The sequence below is a fragment of the Rattus norvegicus genome, chromosome 6, assembly GCF_036323735.1.
Source record: "Rattus norvegicus strain BN/NHsdMcwi chromosome 6, GRCr8, whole genome shotgun sequence".
Classification (NCBI taxonomy): Eukaryota; Metazoa; Chordata; class Mammalia; order Rodentia; family Muridae; genus Rattus; species Rattus norvegicus.
The window spans coordinates 121,126,282-121,139,574 of NC_086024.1; the positions used below are offsets into that span (position 1 = coordinate 121,126,282).

At 37.9% G+C, this 13,293-nt stretch overlaps 1 long non-coding RNA gene across 1 annotated transcript in view; it reads right to left on the bottom strand.

Annotated features, from left to right (window-relative positions):
- Positions 1–10,396, bottom strand: part of LOC134479291 (uncharacterized) — a 51,095-nt gene extending 40,699 nt beyond the window's left edge. Inside the window, exon 1 of the long non-coding RNA XR_010052417.1 lies at positions 10,306–10,396. This is a non-coding gene — a long non-coding RNA (uncharacterized LOC134479291). The remainder of the gene's footprint in view (positions 1–10,305) is intronic.
- Positions 10,397–13,293: the final 2,897 nt, after the last annotated feature.

Here is a 13,293-nt window from a genome sequence, read left to right on the forward strand (position 1 = left end):
ATAATATAATAACAAAATAAAACACTTGAAAATATTATATGCTGAAAGCAATCTGGTGTAATTTGAATATTAAAAATACTGTTAGTAATTATATTTTGCTAAGTGTATTATCTTCTATACCTCAGTATACGTATACTTAATGATAACAATCTATTTCTATGTATATATTCAGTGTATATACTAGTCATATGAACCGTCAAATAATAAAATACACAATAAGCATTAAAGGTTGCAAATCAAAAGTAGAAATATCATGATATTGATCAACGTCAGAATGAATAAGTGCTTTATGATGTATCCTTCCTATACACTAGTAATGTTGTAATATTAATACTAAACACATGAAATAATACAAAATTATAATAGTAACAAATGATTATTTGCAAAGATATACACAAGTTAAGCATATTGTTTAGTTTTACTTATCAAATCTTGAACATGAGCAGAACTAATACATAATTTTAGAATTTAGATCAGAAATAATGTGGGTGAAAAGACTACTTTATTGCCACTACCCCGAGATAATCTTCTGTTGAGTAACTAATGCAGGACACAGCGCCCAAATCCTTTTGGAGGAGAGAGCTGGACCCTCAGAAGTGTGCTGCGGACTCTCTTGAGAACTCAGAGGACACTACTCTCTGCCCACATTCCCAATTCAAGAGGAAATCATCTAGTGCCATCTGTGCCCCTGGGCACAGGAACATAGGAGCAGTCAGAGAAGGAACCTTCAGGTTTCTGCCTGCACCGAGAGCTGAAAGCCAGTTGCCAAGAGCGCCTACATCCCTCAGAGCAGAGCTCTCTCTTTCCAGATATGGCTGAAAGAAAACAGGTCTAGAGAAAGTGCTGATAGACAGGACTACAGGAGGGTCAAGCCACTATCAGAGACAGCAAGACAAGCTAACACCAGAGACAACCTGATGGCGAGAGGCAGGTGCAGGAATCCAAGCAACAGAAAGGCTACAAGGCAGCATCAGAGCCTGGTTCTTTTACCAAAGCAAATACTGGATATCCAAACACAGAAGAGAAGCAAGATTTAGATTAAAAAACATATTTTACAATGATGATGGGGGAATTTAGGAAGAACATTAATAACACCCTTAAAGAAATACAAGACAACACAAACAAACAAGTAGCCTTTAAAGAGAAAACACAAAGATCCCTTAAAGAATTATAGGAAAACACAACCAAACAGGTGAAGGAATTAAACAAACCCATCCAGGATTTTAAAATGGAAATAGAAACAATAAAGAAAGCACAAAGGGAGATAATCCTGGAGAAAAAAACAAGAAAGAGATCAGGAGTCATAGATGCAAGCATCACAAACAGAATACAAGAGATAGAAGAATCTCAGGAGCAGAAAATACTATAGAAAATATTGACACAACCATCAAAGATAATGTAAAATGCAAAAAACTCCTAGCCCAAAAATCCAGGAAATCCATGACACAATGAGAAGATCAAACCAGAGGATAATAGGTATAGAAGAGAGTGAATACTACAAACTTAAAGGGCCAGTAAATATCTTCAACAAAATTATAGAAGAAAAATTTCCTAACCTAAAGAAATACATGCCCATAAACATATAAGAAACTTACAGAACTCCAAATAGATTGGACAAGAAAAGAAATTCCTCCAGTCAAATAATAGTCAAAACACCAAATACACAAAAGAAAAAATATTAAAAGCAGCAAGGGAAAAGTCAAGTAACATAAAAAGACAGACCTATCAGAATTACACCAGACTTCTCACTAGGGACTGTGAAAGCCAGAAGATCCTGGACAGATGTCATACAGAACCTAAGTGAACCAGGATACTGTATCCAGCAAAACTCTCAATTAACATAGATGGAGAAACCAAGATATTTCATGACAAATCCAAATTTACACAATATCTTTCTATGAATCCAGCCCTACAATGGATAATAGATGGAAAGCCCAAGAAGGGAAACTACACCCTAGAAAAAGCAAGAAAGTTATCTCCTTGCAATGAAACAAGGGAATAGAAAAACATGGACATAATTCCACCTCTAACAACAAAAATAACAAGAAACAATAGTCATTGGTCCCTAATATCTCTCAACATCAATGGATTCGATTCTCCAATAAAAAGACATAGACTAAAAGACTGGACACATTAAGAGGACCCAGGATTTTGATGCATACCAGAAGGAGAACTCAGAAACAAAGACAGACAGTATCTCAGAGGAAAATGCTGACTGGAAAACAATTTCCAAACATATGGTCAAAAGAAACAAGCTGGAGTAGCCATTCTAATATCGAATAAAATTGACTTTGAACCAAAACTCATCAAAAAAGATGAGGAAGGACACTTCATATTCATCAAAGGAAAAATCCACCAAGATGGACCCTCAATCGTAAATATCTATGCTCCAAATGCAAGGACACCTACATTTATGAAAAAAAAAAACTTAATAAAGCTCAAAGCACACATTGCCCCTCACACAATATCAATAGGAGATTTCAACACCATACCTTCATCAATGGACAGATCATGGATACAGAAATGAAACAGAGACATAGAGAAACTAATGGATGTTATGAATCAAATGTACTTAACAGATAATTACAGAACATTCGTTCCTAAAACAAAAGGATATACCTTGTTCTCAGCACCTCATGGAACCTTCTCAAAAATTGACCATATAATTGGACACAAAACAGGCCTCAACAGATACAGGAAGGTAGAAATAATCCCATGCATCCTATCACATCACCACAGACTAAGACAACAACAACAAAAATAATGACAACACCCATATATACATGGAAGTTAAAGAACACTCTACTCAATGATAACTTGGTCAAGGAAGGAATAAAGAAATTAAAGACTTCTTAAAATTTGATGAAAATGAAGGTAAAACATTCCCAAACTTATGCAAAACAATGAAAGCAGTCCTAAGAGGAAAACTCACAGCACTGAGTGCCTCCAAAAGGAAAGGGGAGTGAGTATACATCAGCAGCTCAACAGCACCCCTAAAAGCTCTAGAACAAAAAGAAGCAAATGCACCCAAGAGGAGGAGAAGACAGGAAATAATAATAATAAAGGGCAGCTGAAATCAACCAAGTAGTAACAAAAACGTATACAAAGAATCAACACGGCAACCAACAGATTGGGAAAAGATCTTTACCAATCCTACAACAGATAACTTATATCCAAAATTTACAAAGAACTCAAGAAGTTAGACTGCAGGGAGACAAATAACCCTATTAAAAATGGAGTTCAGAGCTAAACAAGTAATTCACAACTGAGGAATGCCAAATGACTGAGAAACATCTAAAGAAATGTTCAACATCTTTAGTCATCAGGGAAATGCAAATCAAAACAACCCTGAGATTTCACCTCACACTAGTGAGAATGGCTAAGATCAAAAACTCAGGTGACAGCAAATTACAGCAAATGAGGAGAAAGAGGAACACTCCTCCATTGTCGGTGGGACTGCAGACTGGTACAACCATTCGGGAAATCAGTCTGGAGGTTCCTCAGAAAATTGGACATTGAACTAACTGAGGACCCAGCTATACCTCTCTTGAGCATATACCCAAAAGAAGACCCAACATATAACAAAGACACATGCTCCACTATGTTCATAGCAGTCTTATTTATAATAGCCAGAAGGTGGAAAGAACCCAGATGCCCGTCAACAGAGGAATGGATACAGAAAATGTGGTACATCTACACAATGCAACATTACTCAGCTATCAAAAAATGACTTTATGAAATTCATAGGCAAATGGCTGGAACTGGAAAATATCATCCTGAGTGAGGTAACACAATCACAGAAAAACACACAGGGTATGCACTCATTGATAAGTGGCTATTAGCCCAAATGCTTGAATTACCCTAGAGGCACAGAACACATGAAACTCAAGAAGGATGACCAAAATGTGAATGCTTCACTCCTTTAAAAGGGGAACAAGAATACCCTTGGCAGGGAATAGCGAGGCAAAGTTTAGAACAGAGGCAGAAGGAACACCCATTCAGAGCCTGCCCCACATGTGGCCCACACATATACAGCCATCAAACTAGATGAGATGGATGAAGCAAAGAAGTGCAGGCTGACAGGAACCGGATATAGATCTCTCCTGAGAGACACAGACAGAATACAGCAAATACATAGGCGAATGCCAGCAGCAAACCACTGAACTGAGAACGGGACCCCGTTGAAGGAGTCAGAGTAAGGACTGGAAGAGCTTGAAGGGGCTCGAGACCCCATATGAACAACAATGCCAACCAACCAGGACTTCCAGGGACTAAGCCACTACCCAAAGACTATACATGGACTGACCCTGGGCTCCAACCTCATAGGTAGCAATGAATAGCCTAGTAAGAGCAACAGTGGAAGGGGAAGTCCGTGGTCCTGCCAAGACTGAACCCCCAGTGAATGTGATTGTTGGGGGGAGGGTGGTAACGGGGAGAGGATGGGGAGGGGAAGCCCATATAGAAGAAAATGGGGAGGGGTTAGGGGATGTTGGCCAGGAAACTGGGAAAGGGAATAACAATCGAAATGTAAATAAGAAATACTCAAATTAATAAAGGAAAAAAAAGATACAACAAATCCAGGAGCTGGTTCTTTGAGTAAATCAACAATACAGATAAACTCTTAGCCATACTAACCAGGGGGCACAGAGAATTTGTCCAAATTATCAAAATCAGAAAAAGGAGACAGAACAACAAAATCTGAGGAAATTCAAAAATTATCAAATCCTTTGATAAAAGCCTATATTCAATAAAACTGTAAAATCTGGAAGAAACACATAATTTTTTAGGCAAATATCAGGTACCAAAATTAAATCAGGAACTGATAAACCATCTCAATAACACCATAACTCCTAAAGAAATACAAGCAGTTATTAAAAGTCTCCCAACCAAAAAGAGCCCAGGAATAGATGGGTTAGGTGCAGAATTCTATCAGAACTTCATAGAAGACCTCATACCGATATTGTCCAAATTATTGTACAAAATAGAAACAGATGGAGCACTACAAAATTATTTATATGAAGCCACAATTATGCTTATACCTAAACAACACAAAGGCAGAAAAAAGAAAGAGAACTTCAGACCAATTTCTCTTATGAATATCGATGCAAAAATACTCAATAAAATTCTTGCAAACTGAATCAAAAAACACATCAAAACAATCATCTATCATGATTAAGTAGGCTTCATCCCAGGGATGCAGGGATGGATCAATACATGGAAATCCATCAATGCAATCCACTATATAAACAAACTCAAAGATAAGAAACACATGGCCATTTAATTAGTTGCTGTGAAAGCATTTGACAAAATTCAACATCCTTTCATGGTAAAAGTCCTGGAATGATCGGCAAGTCAAGGCTCATACCTAGACATAGCAAAATCAATTCACAATAAAACAGTATCTAATATTAAACTAAATGGAGAGAAATTTGAAGTAATCCCACTAAAATCAGGGACTAGACAAGACTCCCCACTCCCTCGCTCTACTTAATCAATATAGTACTAGAAATCCTACTCAGAGCAATCAGACAATGAAAGAAAGTGAAAGGGATATAAATTGGAAAGAAAGAAGTCACATATCACTACTTGCAGATGATATGATAGTATATTTAAGTGACCTCAAAATTCCACCAGAGAACTACGAAGCCTGATAAACAACTTCAGCAAAGTGTCTGGGTATAAAATTACCTCAAACAAATTAGTAGTTTTTCTCTACTCAAAGGATAAAGAGGCTGAGAAAGAAATTAGGGAAATGACATACTTCACAATAGTCCTAAATAATATAAAATACCTTGGTGTGACTATAACCAAGAAAGTGAAATATCTGTATCACAAGAACTCTGAAGAAAGAAATTGAAGAAGATCTCAGAAGATGACAAAACCTACCGTGCTCATGGATTGGCAGGATCAATATAGTGAAATTGGCCATTTTGCCAAAAACAATCTACACATTCAGTGCAATCTCCATCAAAATTCCAACTCCATTTGTCATAGATTTAGAAAGAGCAATTTTCAAATTCATACGGAATAGCAAAAACCCAGGATAGCCAAATCTATACTCAACAATAAAAGAACTTCTGGGGAATCACCATCCCTGAACTCAAGCAATATTACAGAGCAACTATGATAAAAAGTATATGGTGTTCATACAGAGACAGGTAGTTAGACCAGTGGAATTTAATTGAAGACCCAGAAATAAGCACGCACACCTAAGGTCACCTGATCTTTGACAAAGGAGATAAAACCATCCAATGGAAAAAAGACAGCATTTCCAACAAAGGGTGCTGGTCAAACTGGCATGTAGAAAAATGCAAATTGATCCATTTTATCAGCCTGTAGAAAGCATAAGTCCAAGTGGATCAAGGACATCCACATCAAACCAGATACAGTCAAACTAATAGAAGAAAAGTGGGGAAGAATCATGAACACATGGGCCCTGGTGACAATTTCCTGAACAAAACACCAATGATTTATGCTTTAAAATCAAGAATTCACAAATGGGATCTGATAAAACTGCAAAGATTCTTATGTAAGGCAAAGGACACTCTCATTAGGACAAAATAGCAACCAACAGATTGAGAAAAGATCTTTACCAGTCTTACATCTGATAGAAAGCTTATATTCATAAACATACAATGAACTCAAGGAGTTAGACTCCAGAGAGCCAAATAACCCATAGGCAGCAATGAATAGCCTAGTAAGAGCAACAGTGGAAGGGGAAGCCATTGGTCCTGCCAAGACTGAACCCCCAGTGAACATGATTGTTGGGGGGAGGGTGGTGATGGGGGGAGGATGGGGAGGGGAACGCCCATATCGAAGGATAGGGAAAGGGGTTAGGGGGATGTTGGCCTGGAAACAGAAGGGGAAGAATAATCGAAATATAAATAAGAAATACTCAAGTTAATAAAGATAAAAAAACAGAGTCATATCAGATGGAAAAAATGGGGTATAGAGCTAAACAAAGAATTCTGAACTGAGGAAAATTGAATAGCTGAGATGTACCTAAAGAAATGCTCAATATCCTTAGTCATCAGGGAAATGCAAACCAAAACAACCCTGGGATTCCACCTGACACCACTCAAAATGGCTAAGATAAAAAACTCAGGTGACAACAGAATCTGACAAGGATGTAGAGAACGAGGAACATTCCTCCATTGTTGGTGGGATTGCAGACTGGTACAACCACTCTGGAAATCATTCTGGAGCTTCCTCAGAAAATTGGACATTGCACTACCTAAGGACCCAGCTATACCATTCCTGGGCTTATACCCCAAAAGGTGCTCCAACATACAACAAAGACACATGCTCCACTATGCTCATAGCAACCTTGTTTATAATTGCCAGAAGCTGGAAAGAACCCAGATGCCCTTTAACAGAGGAATGGATTAAAAAAATGTGGTACACCTACACAATGGATAACTACATAGCTATCAAAAACAATTATTTATGAAATTCATAGACAAGTGGATTGAACTAGAAAATATCATCCTGAGTGAGGTAACCCAATCATAGAAAAACACACATGGTATGTACTCACTCATAAGTAATATTAGTTCAAATGCTCGAATTACCCAAGATACAATCCACAGACCACATGAAGCTCAAGAAAAAGGATGACCGGTATGCGGATGCTTCACTCTTTAAAAGGGACAACAAAAATATTCATAGGAGGAGATATTGGGGCAGAGACTGAAGGAATGCCTATTCAGAGCCTATCCTACACTGGTGCCCAACAAAGGCTTCATTTGCTACTTATGCAGTTGGAGCCATGGGTCAGTCCATGTATAGACTTTGGGTAGTGGTTTAGTCCCTGGGAACTCTGGTTGGTTGGCATTGTTCTTATGGGGTTGCAAGCCCCTTCATCTCTTTTAATCCTTTCTCTAATTCCTCCAATGGGGGTACCTTTCTCAGTTCAGAGGTTTCCTGCTAGCATCCACCTCTGTATTTGACATGCTCTAGCTGTTTCTCTCAGAAGACATCTATATCCACTTCCTGTCAGCATGGTTCCTGTCAGCATGTACTTCTTAGCTTCATAAACCTTATGTGGTTTGATTGGCTGTATATGTATTTGTATACACACACACACACACACACACACACACACACACACACACACACACGCACACACACCCCAAAAGAAAGTTGCACTAATGCTTTTTACAGTGCTAATATAAAATTAAAGATTTCCTTCAGTTTGTATCTATCCTGGGAAGCTTTTGAATCCTGTTCAATTATGAAGGAGAGCTTTGTTGAACATAGTAATCTGAGATGATAATTGTTGTATGCGTTCTCTAGGCTTTTCTTTTTTTCTTGAAATAAAACAATATATTTTTCTTAGATATTTCTTTATTTACATTTCAAATATTATTCGCTTTCCTGGTTTCCTGTCCCTAAGACCCCTATCCCCTTCCCCTCCCCTTCATCTATGAGGTGTTCCCCTCCCCATCCACATACCTTAACCCTTCTCTCTGATGTCCCCATGCACTGGGGGTCCAACATTGGCAGGACCAAGGGCTTCTCCTTCCATTGGTGCCCAACAAGGCCATCCTTTCTAGGTTTTTAAAGAATCTTTTCCCAACTCTGCTATTATTCTATTGTGTTTCCTTTTCTATGAGATTTTGTAATTTACCCTCACAATTTTTATTCTTTCGTTATTCTGTACTGTTAGTATTTTAACTGTAACAATAAATGGAAGCATTTACCTCCTCTGTCATTCTAAAAGGCTTCTGTATAGGGACAGCCATCTATTTTCCTATATACGAGAAATTGTCTCGTATAATTTTGAATATTTTTTCTGTGCCTTTATCCCATAGTTCTACTTTTATACCGGGGATTCAAAAAATTTATTTTTGATTGTGTTTCATATACCTCATATTATCATACTTTATGAATCATTCATCTCTGTCATTATCTGAATGTTATAATTCACCTATCTTGTCTTCCAGCCTTGATATTTTTCATACCCACACATGTTTGCTCTTTCTTTAAGATTTCGGTCTGTTTGATGGAGATGTTAATTTTAATACAATAGTTTGTCATTTCTCAGTGCTTCTATTTAGTGAAATCTTTTACTCATATTTAGTTTTGAATTCATTATTCTTTTCAACTTTAATTGAATTCTCTGGAATTATTTCAGAATTTTATTTGTGTTCATTTTGTTTTCATTGAACATTTATAGAATTAGTTAATTTGAAGACTTGTCTGGAATTTTATATAACTTATTTCAATGAGGTATATTATATTTAGGTCTGTCCAGACTGTCTAGACTCTGAATTTTTTTCTTGCAATTTCATGACCAGTTTCTCTGTATTGTTTCTGGATTTTGATGACAGCTATTTCCTGTAATTCATTTTTTTTGCATGCTTCCCATCTTTTCCCCTTGGTTGAACTAGTCATGAAGTTAATATTTTTACTTATTTCCTTTCTATTAAATTGTCACCAGAATGGAGTGTTCTTACAGGCTAGCATTCTAACACTTTTCTTCATTTAATCTTTATTTCATGTATTGATTACAACCTCAATAATTTCATATTATCTGTCTTATCACAACCCTTGTCATTTTTAACTATCCTGGAGCAAAATATCTCTGTGCTGTACCTGTCAGTCCTATATGGTTTCCCTTAGTGTATTGTTCCCTTCCTTGGGGATGGAAGGGCTTTGTTTTGACATTGAACGAAGAACCTCTCCAGCAGGCACGTCTTTTTTTTATTTTTCAAAAACAATATTTACGTATGCTATTATGCTAGGTTATGGCACAAGATGCTTATGAAAACAAAGCTTGAGCAATGGCTTTCAAGAGGCAAAGAAAGTACAGTTTGTGAAATAGTAGTTACAAAAAGCAGAAAAGATTATTTCGGTTATTTCTTTCTATCAAAATCATTTGTTAATTGGTTAAATTTGTTTTTTTTTATTCATTCCTTAATTTTGAGGTAGTTCTCATGTGTGCCAGTCATGCCCCCAACATGTCACCTATCAAAGATGAACTTGAACTCCCAAACACCTTGTCCTCCAGAACATCAACAAATGCCAACATGTCTGAAACATATGGTAGTGGTGACTGAACTCAGGGCTTAGTGAAGGCTAAGCAGGTTCTCTACCAATTGCCCTATACCCTCAGGCCTGAGAGTTTATACTATAATTTTGTTTACACTATGTTTTTTAAATTATTTTACTTAATACTTAAACTCATTGATTTCTTTGAAGTATTTTATTATTTATTAGTTCTAATTATGAAGTATATATAGCAGTTTAAAAATACAATGTACATTTAACAAAAGAAAGCCTCTATATTTTACTGATACTCACATTCAACAATTTGGTGGTATACATATTTCCTCTTTGTTTTCTTTTTTTTTTAACCTTTATTAACTTGAGTATTTCTTATTTACATTTCGATTGTTATTCCCTTTCCCGGTTTCCAGGCCAACATCCCCTAACACCTCCCCCTCCCCATCTACATTGCGGTTCCCCTCCCCATCCTCCCTTCATTACCGCCCTCCCCCCAACAATCACATTCACTGGGGGTTCAGTCTTGGCAGGACCACGGGCTTCCCCTTCCACTAGTGCTCTTACTAGGCTATTCATTGCTACCTATGAGGTTGGAGCCCAGGGTCAGTCCATGTATAGTCTTTAGGTAGTGGCTTAGTCCCTGGAAGTTCTGGTTGGTTGCCGTTGTTGTTCATATGGGGTCTCGAGCCCCTTCAAGCTCTTCCAGTCCTTTCTCTGATTCCTTCAACGGGGGTCCCTTTCTCAGTTCAGTGGTTTGCTGCTGGCATTCGCCTATGTATTTGCTTTATTCTGGCTGTGTCTCTCAGGAGAGATCTACATCCGGTTCCTGTCAGCCTGCACTTCTTTGCTTCATCCATCTTATCTAATTGGGTGGCTGTATAAGTATGGGCCACGTGTGGGGCAGGCTCTGAATGGGTGTTCCTTCTGCCTCTGTTCTAAATTTTGCCTCGCTATTCCCTGCCAAGGGTATTCTTGTTCCCCTTTTAAAGAAGGAGTGAAGCATTCACATTTTGGTCATCCCTTTTGAGTTTCATGTGTTCTCTGCCTCTAGGGCAATTCAAGCATTTGGACTAACAGCCACTTATCAATGAGTGCATACCATGTGTGTTTTTCTGTGATTGGGTTACCTCACTCAGGATGATATTTTCCAGTTCCATCTATTTGCCTATGAATTTCATAAAGTCATTTTTTGATAGTTGAGTAATGTTCCATTGTGTAGATGTACCACATTTTCTGTATCCATTCCTCTGTTGAAGGGCATCTGGGTTCTTTCCACCTTCTGGCTATTATAAATAAGACTGCTATGAACATAGTGGAGCATGTGTCTTTGTTATATGTTGGGGCATCTTTTGGGTATATGACCAAGAGAGGTATAGCTGGGTCCTCAGTTACTTCAATGTCCAATTTTCTGAGGAACTTCCAGACTGATTTTCAGAATGGTTGTACCAGTCTGCAATCCCACCAACAATGGAGGAGTGTTCCTCTTTCTCCACATCCTCGCCAGCATTTGCTGTCACCTGAGTTTTTGATCTTAGCCATTCTCACTGGTGTGAGGTGAAATCTCAGGGTTGTTTTGATTTGCATTTCCCTTATGACTAAAGATGTTGAACATTTCTTTAGGTGTTTCTCAGCCATTCAGCATTCCTCAGCTGTGAATTCTTTGTTTAGCTCTGAACCCCATTTTTTCCTCTTTGTTTTCAAGTCTATCTATATTCATGTAGATATTACATCTGTAAATATAAATGTATATATATATGTATATATATATGTGCTGTGTGTATATGAAGCTGATTATCAAGACAGTCAAGCACATGTGCTTTATAGGTTGTATAGATGGACTGCATATTTCTATGAGAAGATCTGAAGAACTTTGTATGTTTAAAAGTACTCTGAATCTTAGTGTTATAAAAGAGAAGTGTTTTATCATAAAAGATACAGAAAATGGAATAAAATCACAGCATGAATTAAGGGCGAATTTTATCTCCTAAAATATTTCTACAAATGTTGATGCTCATACACAATTTTTAACATATTATATTATTTAAAGTGCTCCTCAGATGTTGTTGTGTGCTTACAAATAGAGCTAGATCCTGGATGTAAAGGGAATGCTAGAAAGTACAAAAAAATACTCAGAACATTTCCACAAATTTTATAAATATATTCATCTATATCTTTAAAACTATTCTTTACCAGTTCATTGATTTTTCTTCTATTTGAATAGGAGGAAATAATGCCTTTGAAATTGCATATATATATATATATATATATATATATATATATATAACTTTTTCGCTCTTTGTTTCTTTTTATTGAATATTGTATGTATTTACATTTCAAACATTATCCCCTTTCCAGATTTCCCCTCTGAAACGCCCATCCCATCACCCCTCACACTGCTTCTATGAAGGTGCTCTCCTTCTATGAAGGTGCTCTCCTTCCCATCCACCCACTCATCTCACCACTCTGATATACACTTACACTGGGAATTCAAGCCTTCATAGGACCAAGGACCTCTCCTCCTATTGAAGCCAGACAATGCCATCCTGTACTATGTATGCTGCTGGAGCCATGGGTATTCTTTGGCTGGTGGTTTAGCCCTTGGGAACACTGTCAGGGGTTTGTTGACACTGTTGTTCTTCCCATGGGGTTGCAAACCTTTTCAGCTCCTTCAGACCGTTCTCTCAGTCCTCCATTGGGGTCTCCATGCTCAGTACAATGGTTGGATGTGACCATCTCCCTCTATTTGTCAGGCTCTACAAGACTGACAACTTCAACAGGCTCCTGTCAGCAAACACTTCTTGGCATTCTCAATAGTGTCTGGGTTTGGTATTTTCATATAGGATGGATCCCCAGGTGGAGCAGTCTCTGGATGACCTTTTCCTCAGTCTCTGCTCTACTCTTTGTCCCCTTTTATTTCCTTTAGACAGGAGCTATGCTCAGTTAATCTTTTGGAGATGAGTGGGTGGACCCATCCACCAAAAGGGGATTTTGCCTAATCTCTGAATATGGTCTCTACAGGTTCTCCCTAGCCTTTGTTGGGCATTTCAGCTAATCTCCTCTCTATTGAGTCCTGAGAACCTCTTGTTTTCCTTGAATCTAGAACTTTCTTGTGGCTACCCCCAGTTCCCCATCCTCCATTGCTACACACCTCTGTTCAATTTTGTGCCATTCTATACATCACCCTGTCTCCTTCCACACCAGATAATGGCCCCTTTCTCATCCCTCTAATCTCTTCCTTCCAAGTCCCTCCCACCCTATACCTCCAGTGAGTATTTTGTTCCCCAC